Genomic DNA, 10234 nt, shown 5'->3' on the forward strand with positions numbered 1-10234 from the left:
TTCCTAGATTGCCATTTCCCTTAAGTAAGAACCCTTTTCCTGGATAATTGCACACAGTGTTGTGGGTTTGGAAAAAATGTATCTGAGGAGAACTTTTTCCTGTGCTGCAGCCTGACACCAGGGGGCTTCATTTTGGGGGAGCTGTTAAGTTGTCCATGTTTTCAACAGCCACTGGTAATGCTGGTTGACTTACTACAGACTGAGACAATTAAAAAAATCTGAATCAGTCATATCAGAGACAGTCAAAAAAGTGGCAACTGCTTGAAAACCAGAAAGAAGTAGAAAAGTGCAAGGTGGGACTATCTGTGATTTTAAATGCTCAAAGTCAGCAAAAGAGATTATTGCCTTGATTATTGTTTGGTGTTGTAGACCCTCAGCGTCTATTTAATCCTGGTAAAAACAAAAAACAAAAAAAACAACAATTCTTTTTTTCACGTATTCACCATGCCTATACTTGAACTTGTATTGATTTATTTTTAGTGGATAAACTATGGATAACTATATAATTCTTACCTTTGCTTTAATGATGAACCTATCACACGGCAGTATTATTTACCCATCCAGATTGAAAATACATGTGTAAACACAGTGTAAGGTGAGCACTTCTATAAAAGATGCATGTAGACGTTACCAAACTGGAGCTCTGCGAGAGCTGTCTTCACTTTCAGGAATTTTAATAAAGCTGTCAGGATTGAATATAGTTCACAAGTAGTTTCTCTTCATATCTTTGTTTTTTCATCCATGTGTCACAGGGTGGAAAGGGACAAGTTTTCTAGGGTTTTTTACTATGCATGTTTTGCTGTGTTTTACCTTTTTAATATTTTAATATTGTACACTGGTTTATTTTTATGAGTTTTACTGCATGTTTTTATGGTATTTATTTGGTGACTTGTCCTGGAAAGACTCCGCCCCTACCTGATTATAAACATGATCACACGTGGGAGGTCCCAGAGGCCAATAAGAGGGCCGGGCAGACCACAGAAGTAGAGGCTTGAGAAGGAGACTTGAGAGACGGGCAGGCGTGAGTGGTGTCAGGCGGCGGCAGCTGCAAGCCCGGGGGGCTGGTGGAGCTTGGCGTTCGAGAGAGAATGATACAGCGCCGGCAACCAGAGACGCGGAGTGAGTGGTCCGACTGCTGCAGCAACAGGAGGCCAGATTACGCGTCTGCAGGGAATTGGAGGCGACGAGACGGGCCGGTGCTGATTGGCGGTTACAAAGAAGCGGCGGGCAGAGTTAAGAGCTCTGCCCACCCGGGGTAAGTCTTTTGACTTTCCCCTTTTTAATGAATGAAAGCTGCCTAAAAGAGTAGTAACTGCCGCTGCCTCCTTTCCTTTAGCACACCGGGCCCAGAACGCGGAGAGGAAGGCGAGGACGCCGCCGGGTTCCCCTCCTGCACCGCTCCACTGGATTTTTAATTCTTAGTGACTCTTATACCGTGGCGGACGCCACTGGACTTTTAATGTTGTGTTTTATTGATTTTTATTGTGTTGTCCCCTGGCCAGGGTTGTTTTAATTCATTTTACATTTTTAACTATTTAAATATAATAAATTATATTTTAATTATACAGTTTTAATTCGTGTGCTTTCCCTTGGCGGCTCCACTGCTCTGTCCGTTTGGAGGAAGGTTTCCCTCCCTCGCTCCGTTACACATGGATAGATGATCTGAGTAGGTTTAAAAAAACAAAAAAACAAAAACACTTTTTGTCCCACAGCCAGGTTTTCTACTAAACAGAAGGTTGGTGACTTGTTTCCTAGCTGCTCCAGTCTCCATGCCAGGTATTCTTGTGCAAGATACTAATCCCAAGTATGAATGTGTGCGGATGTTAAATATAAAGCACTTACATATAAGTTTAGAAAAAAGCCCTTGTGTGAATGTGAATAAGGCAAGTTGTATAAAGCGATTCGAATGCTCAGGTAGAGTGGAGAGGTGCTATGCAAGAACCAGTCCATTTCCTTTTTTCTACCGACTGTCCACTATTGGACGTCATGATGAAGTAATGTTCTGCCCAGTAGCCACATGACTGAACATTTTGGATTGGCCTTTGAGTCCTGGCAAACGAAAAGGACCCATATTTAAAGTGGAACTGATCCAGGAAACCTGGAATAAAACACTTTCTGATAGTTTGAGAAAATAATTTTTTCAAACTATTTAAATATTCAGGCTTTTTTTTAACACTTTATTTTTATTGGTAGTTTTGTTTCTGTTTTGTACAAAACATTCAGACCCTTAACAAGTACAGAGCCTCTAGGCAAGCAGAGACGCATTAAAAAAAAGATACATCCATTTAAGGTACAATCAAATAGGTGAATTAAGGCAATGATACATTTGGTACCAGAATTTATAATATTTTTCCATTCAGGTAAAGGTCCCATTCTTTCCAGGACTTTATTTATCAGCAGCAAGTCTTAATGAAAAAGTTAGTCTCTCCATTGTCTCCAAAAGTTGATTCTGTTAATCTGGACGTAGCGTTTTCTGGGAGAAACGTTTCGTCACTCATCCAAGTGACTTCTTCAGTCTCAGCTGACTGCAGGTTTCCCCAATCAAACAGTACATTTGCATAATGACTGAAACCAGCCCACTGAAGGAACAATGGGCTGTGAGGTCAGTTCCTTAATCATAATTATGCAAATTCTCATGACCATTGATCAACAACCACTGACCAAAACCCAATTCAATTCAATTCAATTCAATTTTATTTATATAGCGCCAAATCACAACAAAAGTCGCCTCAAGGCGCTTCATAGATACAGAGAAAAACCCAACAATCATATGACCCCCTATGAGCAAGCACTTTGGCGACAGTGGGAAGGAAAAACTCCCTTTTAACAGGAAGAAACCTCCGGCAGAACCAGGCTCAGGGAGGGGCGGCCATCTGCTGCGACCGGTTGGGGTGAGAGAAGGAAGACAGGATAAAAGACATGCTGTGGAAGAGAGACAGAGATTAATAACAGATACGATTCAATACAGAGAGGTCTGTTAACACATAGTGAGTGAGAAAGGTGACTGGAAAGGAAAAACTCAATGCATCATGGGAATCCCCCGGCAGCCTACATCTATTGCAGCATAACTAAGGGAGGATTCAGGGTCACCTGGTCCAGCCCTAACTATATGCCTTAGCAAAAAGGAAAGTTTTAAGCCTAATCTTAAAAGTAGAGATAGTGTCTGTCTCCCGAATCCAAACTGGAAGCTGGTTCCACAGAAGAGGGGCCTGAAAACTGAAGGCTCTCCCTCCCATTCTACTTTTAAATACTCTAGGAACAACAAGTAGGCCTGCAGAGCGAGAGCGAAGTGCTCTAATAGGGTGATATGGCACTACAAGGTCATTAAGATAAGATGGGGCCTGATTATTTAAGACCTTGTATGTGAGGAGCAGGATTTTGAATTCAATTCTGGATTTAACAGGAAGCCAATGAAGGGAAGCCAAAACAGGAGAAATATGCTCTCTCTTTCTAGTCCCTGTCAGTACTCTTGCTGCAGCATTTTGGATTAACTGAAGGCTTTTCAGTGAGTTTTTTGGACATCCTGATAATAATGAATTGCAGTAGTCCAGCCTGGAAGTAATAAATGCATGAACTAGTTTTTCAGCGTCACTCTGAGACAGGATATTTCTAATTTTAGAGATGTTGCGCAAATGGAAGAACGCAGTCTTACATATTTGTTTAATATGTGCGTTGAAGGACATATCCTGGTCAAAAATGACTCCAAGGTTCCTCACAGTGTTACTGGATGCCAAGGTAATGCCATCCAGAGTAAGAATCTGGTTAGATACCATATTTCTAAGCTTTTCAGCGCCGAGTACAATGACCTCAGTTTTATCTGAGTTAAGAAGCAGAAAGTTAGTGGCCATCCAAGTCTTTATGTCTTTAAGACATTCCTGCAGTTTAACTAATTGGTGTGTGTTATCTGGCTTCATGGACAGATAGAGCTGGGTGTCATCTGCATAGCAGTGAAAATGTATGCTATGTCTTCTAATGATGCTGCCTAGGGGAAGCATGTATAATGTAAACAGAATTGGTCCTAGCACTGAACCCTGTGGAACTCCATAATTAACCTCAGTGTGTGAAGAGGACTCTCCATTTACATGCACAAATTGGAGTCTATTAGATAGATATGATACAAACCACTGCAGTGCAATACCTGTAATACCTACAGCATGTTCTAATCGCTCTAATAGGATATTATGGTCAACAGTATCGAATGCTGCACTAAGGTCAAGAAGGACAAGCACAGAGATGAGTCCACTGTCAGAGGCCATAAGAAGATCATTTGTAACCTTCACTAATGCTGTTTCTGTGCTGTGATGAACTCTGAAACCTGACTGAAACTCTTCAAATAAACCATTCCTCTGCAGATGATCTGTTAGCTGTTTGACAACTACTCTTTCAAGGATTTTTGATATGAAAGGAAGGTTGGAGATTGGCCTATAATTAGCTAAGACTGCTGGGTCTAGAGATGGCTTTTTGAGTAAAGGTTTAACTGCAGCCACCTTGAAGGCCTGTGGTACATAGCCGATTATTAGAGATAGGTTGATCATATATAAGATCGAAGAATTAATCAATGGCAGGACTTCTTTGAGCAGTTTTGTAGGAATGGGGTCTAAAAGACACGTTGATGGTTTGGAGGAAGTAATTATTGAAGTTAACTCAGAAAGATCGATTGGAAAAAAAGAGTCTAACTTAACATCAATGGAACTAAGAGTAGCTGTAGATAATATTACATCTGTGGGATGATTATTGGTAATTTTTTCTCTAATGATAAAAATTTTATTTGTGAAGAAGTTCATGAAGTCATCACTAGTTAACGTTAAAGGGATGGTTGGCTCAAAAGAGCTCTGACTTTTTGTCAGCCTGGCTACAGTGCTGAAGAGAAACCTGGGGTTGTTCTTATTTTCTTCAATCAGTGATGAGTAGTAAGCTGTTCTGGCTTTGCGGAGGGCTTTCTTATAAAGCAACAAACTATTTCTCCAGGCTAAATGATGATCCTCTAAATTTGTGACACGCCATTTCCTCTCCAGATTACGAGTCATCTGCTTTAGGGTACGTGTTTGAGAATTATACCACGGGGTCAGGTACTTCTGATTAGAGACCTTAGTTTTCACTGGAGCTACAGTATCCAGAGTCGTACGTAGTGAGGAGGTGAAATTATTAACAAGATAATCGACCTCTGTTGGGGTAGCGTTCAGATAGCTGCTCTGCTCTGTGTTGGTACAGGGCATTGACGATGATAACAGTGGCTGGATTATATTCTTAAACTTAGTTACAGCGCTTTCAGAAAGACATCTACTTTGATAAAGTCCACTCTCCACTGCTGCGTAATCAATTATTGTAAATGTAAATGTTATCAAGAAATGATCAGACAGCAGAGGGTTTTCAGGAAACACTGTTAAATGTTCAGTTTCTATGCCATATGTTAAAACAAGATCTAGAGTGTGATTAAAGTGGTGGGTGGGTTCTTTTACATTTTGAGAGAAACCAATTGAGTCTAACAACAGATTAAATGCCATGTTGAGGCTGTCATTTTTAGCATCAACATGGATGTTAAAATCACCCACAATAATTATTTTATCTGAGCTCAGAACTAAATTAGATATAAAGTCTGAGAAATCAGACAGAAACTCTGTGTAAGGCCCAGGTGGACGATAGATGATAACAAGTAAGACTGGTTTCTGAGTTTCACAGCTGGGGTGGACGAGGCTAAGCATCAGGCTTTCAAATGAATTAACAGTCTGTCTTGGTCTTTCATTAATTAATAGACTGGTGTGAAAAATTGCTGCCACACCGCCCCCTCGACCTGTGCTTCGAGATTTCTGGTAGTTAGAATGACTCGGGGGTGTTGATTCATTTAAACTAACATAATCATCCTGCTGCAACCAGGTTTCTGTAAGGCAGAGTACATCAATTTGTTGATCAATTATTAAGTCATGTACTAACAGAGACTTGGAGGAGAGAGACCTAATATTTAATAATCCACATTTCACTGTTTTACTCTTTGGTTCAGATGTGGATACTGTATTGTTCTTTCTTTGTAAATGTTTAAGTTGTTTGTTGCTGGTTTTTAGTTTGTTTTTTGTCTTTTTGGAAGCAGACACAGTCTCTATGGAGATGGGTTTTTGGGGGGGTAGCAGGAGGAGAGAAGCTGCAGAGAGGCGTGTAAGACTGCAACTCTGCTTCCTGGTCCCAACTCTGGATAGTCATGTTTTGAGGGGTTTAATAAATTTGTCGATATTTCTAGAAATGAGAGCTGCTCCATCCAAAGTGGGATGGATGCCATCTCTCCTAACAAGACCAGGTTTCCTCCAGAAGGTTTGCCAATTATCTATGAAGCCCACATCGTTTCTGGGACACCACTCAGACAGCCAGCAATTTAAGGAGAACATGCGGCTAAACATGTCACTCCTGGCCATTGATCAGTGGTCAAAGACCACTGATCAATGGCCATGAGTACCATTCACAGAGAGTTGGGGAATGGCTGCAATCACAGCATTGTAAGATGGCGAAAAATGTACCCTTAGGCCCCCTCCTCGATTCAGAGATGGTCTTTCCCTTTTCACGTAAATGGCCTCCTTGACTCCACGCTCAAACCAGTGTTCTTCCCTGTCCAGGATGTGTACATCCTCATCTTTGAAAGAGTGTCCACTAGCCTGTAGGTGTAAATAGACTGCAGAGTCCTGGCCTGACGAGGTAGCTCTTCTGTGTTGTGCCATCCGCTTCGCCAGAGGTTGTTTGGTTTCCCCGATGTATAAATCCTGGCAATCCTCCTGGCACTTAACAGCGTACACTATGTTACTCTGTTTGTGTCGGGGGCAGTGTTGGGAAGGTTACTTTTAAAATGTATTCCATTACAGATTACATGCCCCAAAATGTATTCTGTAACGTATTCCGTTACGTTACTCAATGGGAGTAACGTATTCTGAATACTTTGGATTACTTAATATATTATCATGCTGTTTACAACTACGTGAATGTACTATTGCTGTGATTTATTACTGTTACTGAAGGTCCGCGGCTCCGAACCGTAGTAAAGGGACCTCTGGCTAATACGGTGGGTTCTGTGTCGGGCTCGTAGCTGAAAAATAGCTTTACTTTGTTGTCTGGGTCAATTTTGCTAGCGAGAGACAGAGAGAGGCTGCTCCAACAGAACTTATTGTTTTTGGAGGAGAACACGAACACGGTGTACAGTCGAGTCTTAATAGCTTACTTACAACTGGGCTCGTCAGGCACTCTTCTTGGCTGCAGTGGTTATTATTATATTTACATGCTTCCAGCTCCCGTTTTTGCTTGATGACAGCTCGTACTTTTCCTTTTTCTCCCTCCCTCGCTCACAGACACATAACGTGTATGACAGTCCATTCTCACTGCAGCACCCGACTACACTGCCTATGATGCTACATTCTTTAGAGCTATACCGGTAGCATTCTGCCTATTAGCTTAGCACAACAACAACAAAAAGGCCTCTCTCACCCAGGAAATACTCAGAGAGAGCGTCACCCTGTAACCATGGTAACCGTAACGCTGCCACCTGGAACAACAGAACGTAGCTGTCAAACAAAACCCAAACAGGCCTGACCCGCCACAATATGAAACAGGGAAGTACCGCCGTGTAATCCATTTATTTCAACAAAGTAACTGTATTCTAAATACCACCTTTTTAAACGGTAACTGTAACGGAATACAGTTACTCATATTTTGTATTTTAAATACGTAACGGCGGTACATGTATTCTGTTACTCCCCAACACTGGTCGGGGGACCCGATCCTTGGGGTGGACCAATTTTTGGCGCGGCGTGTTTTGGGATTTAAAAGCCACAGAGACCCGGTGTTTCGAAGAAATGCGTCTCAACTGTTCCGATACTCCTGACACATATGGGATCACTACAGTTTTTCGCTTGGGCAGCGGTTGTCCTTCTCTCCTGGATCGGCTGGAGCTTTCTTTAGGTGCCTTTCCAGCTTTGACAAAAGTCCAGCTGGGATAACCACATTTACTCAGGGCCTTTTTGATGTGCTGTTCTTCTGCCTCCCTGGCCGCTGTGTCAGTGGGGATGGTGTTCGCTCTGTGTTGTAGCGTCCTGATGACACCCAGTTTGTGCTCCAGTGGATGATGAGAGTCAAACCTTAGATACTGATCCGTATGTGTAGGTTTACGGTACACGTCAGCTTTTAGATGTCCCCCATTACTGATGGAAATCTCACAGTCTAAGAAGGCTAACCTGCCACTTTTCATATCCTCCCTGGTGAATTTGATGTGTCGGTCCACCGAGTTAATGTGATCCGTGAAATGTAGTACGTCCTGAGATTTGATTTTCACCCAGGTGTCATCCACATATCTGAACCAATGGCTTGGTGGTGTTCCAGGGTAGGATAGCAAAGCCCTCTTTTCCACTTCTTCCATGTACAAATTGGCCACGATGGGTGAAACTGGGGAGCCCATGGCACACCCATGTTTCTGCCTGTAGAACTGACCCTTGTATGTGAAGTAGGTGGAAAGAAGACACAGTTCCAAAAGCAAACACACTTGGTCGATGCTGAGAGTGGTCCTGTTGGTGTCATCCTGTAATCTCTTACGGATTACCTCCAATGCTTCCGTGACTGGGATGCAAGTGAAGAGAGATGTAATGTCGTACGAGACCATGGTTTCATCTCCCTCCATAATGACATCTCTCACCCTCTCAACAAAATCCTGGGTGTTCTGGATGTGGTGTTCAGAGCTGCCCACCAGTGGGTTGAGGATCAAAGCCAGAAACTTGGAGATGTTATAGGTGACAGAGTTGATCATGCAGACAATCGGTCTTAAAGGTGCACCCTGTTTATGTATTTTCGGTAAACCATACAGACTTGGTGTAGATTCCCCTGGGTACAGCCTGTGGTATGAGGTCCGGTCAATAGCCTTGTCTTGTTCTAACTGCTTCAGACAGTCTATCACCCTCTTCCTGTAGCCACTTCCTGGGTCTCGTTTCAGGGGCTCATAAGTATTTTCATCACTGAGTAGTGACAAAATCTTCTCATGATAGTCTTTCTGGTTTAGCAATACTGTGCACCTACCCTTGTCTGCCGGAAGGATGATAATGTTGTTGTCATCACTAAGTGATGTGAGTGCCTTCCTCTCCTCCATGGTGATGTTGGATGCTGGGGGCTTTGCATTGCTGAGACAGGCCGAATCTTTCGTCCGTAGTTGCTCTGCTTCCACATCTGCAATATTGTTGTTACGGATTGCTGTTTCTGTGGCTGTGATCAGCTCCACTAGCGGGATTTGTCTCGGTGTGACAGCAAAATTCAACCCTTTAGCAAGGATGTTTTTCTCTGTTTGGGTGAGCTGTCTGTCAGACAAATTCTTCACCCACTTGTCCACATCCTCCGTGTCACATCCTTGTCTCTTTTGGCCACTGAGGACATTCTCCGTATTTTGCGGTGGTTTCCGACGTACAACAAGTAAGTCAGACTTCCTTTGTTGCCTGGTCTTAGACTTCTTGTGCTGGTCTAGACGAGCCTTCTCAGTAAAGTCAAACACCTTTTTAAGAGTATTCTCATCTAAAAGCATTGTCAGTCTCTGTCGGATCCGCTCCTCTTGAGATTTTAGCATGTCGATGGTAAAGTTTGTTTGCCTCACCCATTCATTAAGCAACTGATGCTGTGCCTTCTGGAGGATTTTTGTTGCCCGGAAGCCTTTAACTGAAGAGCTCATTTGCAGACTTTTAGGAGTAATCCTGTCTTGTCTGCATCTGAGGCTGAATCTCAGGTGGTTCCTGTAGTCCGCCATCTTACGTGCTTCTGCTCATACTGACGTACAAGCTTTAGGCAGTCCTTGCCAAAGTGGGTTAAAACGTCTTGATGCATTCTCAATCATCCAGGAAAATAAATCTCCAAAAGTTGATTCTGTTCATCTGGACGTAGCGTTTTCTGGGAGAAACGTTTCATCACTCATCCAAGTGACTTCTTCAGTCTCAGTTGACTGCAGGTTTCCCCAATCGTATAAACAGTACATTTGCATAATGACTGAAACCAGCCCACTGAAGGAACAATGGGCTGTGAGGTCAGTTCCTTAATCATAATTATGCAAATTCTCATGACCATTGATCAACAACCACTGACCAAAACCCACTGATCAATGGCCATGAGTACCATTCACAGAGTTGGGGAATGGCTGCAATCACAGCATTGTAAGATGGCGAAAGACTGAAGAAGTCACTTGGATGATCAAGACGTTTCTCTCCATTGTGTAAATTTCCTTGATAGTGCC

At 42.7% G+C, this 10234-nt stretch overlaps 1 pseudogene; it reads right to left on the reverse strand.

Moving 5' to 3' along the window:
• Positions 1–6428: 6428 nt before the first annotated feature.
• LOC148096972 (uncharacterized) lies at positions 6429–9831 on the reverse strand (annotated as a pseudogene).
• Positions 9832–10234: the final 403 nt, after the last annotated feature.

This window comes from Neolamprologus brichardi, chromosome 20 (genome assembly GCF_056152115.1).
Source record: "Neolamprologus brichardi isolate AB-2024 chromosome 20, ASM5615211v1, whole genome shotgun sequence".
NCBI lineage: Eukaryota > Metazoa > Chordata > Actinopteri > Cichliformes > Cichlidae > Neolamprologus > Neolamprologus brichardi.